The following is a 1,627-nucleotide window of genomic DNA, read 5'->3' on the forward strand; positions in this document are numbered from 1 at the left end:
TTTGTGGCGCTGCCACAAGCCCCCAAAGTTAGAATATTCTCAGACGGACACACACAAACACAGAATACTCAGTGAAACTTTTAAAGGGAAATTCTCAAAATGCAACATAATCTTTGTGTGTGCGTTCACAAATCCAAACGTGCTTCAATTTTATCTGCACTTATTACTTTACAAAATGCTTTCCATAGGCCTCAGTGCATTGCCAGTAATTCTTTAAGCCAGGGTGGAGAATCTCTGGTCTGGGGGCCAAATGTGTCCCTCCAGGCCACTCTACTTAGCCCACTGTGGCCCTCCCCGGGCCATATCCCCTCCTCAACCATATCCCTCTCTCTCCAGGCTGCTCCCTTAATCAGCTATTAACCACCCCCTGGACCAATCCAACCAGTCTGCTCCTACTAATTTCATCAGCCATGATGTGCAGGAATCAAGAGGGCATGATGTCAGCCTCACTGCCAAAAACATTCTGCTCACATCCTCCAGCTGCAGCAACTGAAACTGATCCCATAATAAATTCTTTGATGGTGCACCAGCGACCTCCAATGGACCAGGGCCAATTGTGGCATGCAATTCAGAATGAATAAAAGTGATGTCACCTTCAAAATGGCAAGCAAATCGCACACACAAGACTGCTTTCCTTGTCTGAACCAGCTAGTTTACTACTCTAAACAGCTCTGCTGGGCAATTCCCCAAGAATGCAGTGGACGCCATGTAGCAAGACCGGCTGTGTGTTCATACCTGTTCGGTCACACTGACTGCGCTCTAGCCAACGCCCAGTCCAATTCATTGACTGGAGTTCCTCAGAAAACCAAGCAGCAACCTGGACTCCATGTGGCTGGAGCGAGTCCTTCTGTGCAGTCCTGTCTGTCTGTCCCCAGGCCATACACCCAACCAGTCTTCCTCTGCACCATCTTCAAGTGTTTTTGCCTGGCTGGAATATGTCCCTGAATAGCCATGGGCAATGTATCGATACATTGCCTGAAACCAGATTAGAGTTAAAATCACGGGACTAATTTCAGAAAATCAGGCAATGTATTGTGAATCCCCGGCCTCACTTGCTGCCAGCATTGCACAGTTCAATAAGGCTGCCCAATGCTTGCCCACTCCCTCTGTGGCCCAGCTGCCAGCCTCGGAAGTGGGGATTGCCTGCCTGCCTGCCTGCCTGCCAGCCAGAGCCTTAGTTTCCTTCTCTGGCCGCACAAGCGTTAGCAGGCTGCTTCCTTCCTCCGTTCTTCCTCACACTGAGTAGAACAATGGCTCCAGGTAGCCAGCCACAGGTCATCGGGGCAAGCTGCGGCTGGTTCTGGGGAGGATGGCAACTCTGCGGTGTCGTGCCATGTGGCACATCAGCTGATGCACTCTGCCTGGGGCAGAGCAACCCACCCAGTCTAAACAGGAAGAGGCAGAAGCTGCACATTGTGGCGCTAATTGTCTCCGTGGCCAGCAACTGCCTTCTTCCTTCCCAACATCGTAATATACCACCATATTGTGAAGTTTCGCTGGCAATGCATTACGATGCTGAAAAGCAGGTATTGCCCAACCCTGCCCTTGAACTCTATTAACACCCCTGGCTCGTTTGGAGCTAGCCTGCTGTACGGATGTAAAAATCTACATTTGTCACTCTGTCCCC

The sequence above is a fragment of the Podarcis vaucheri genome, assembly GCF_965113315.1.
Source record: "Podarcis vaucheri genome assembly, chromosome: 16".
NCBI lineage: Eukaryota > Metazoa > Chordata > Lepidosauria > Squamata > Lacertidae > Podarcis > Podarcis vaucheri.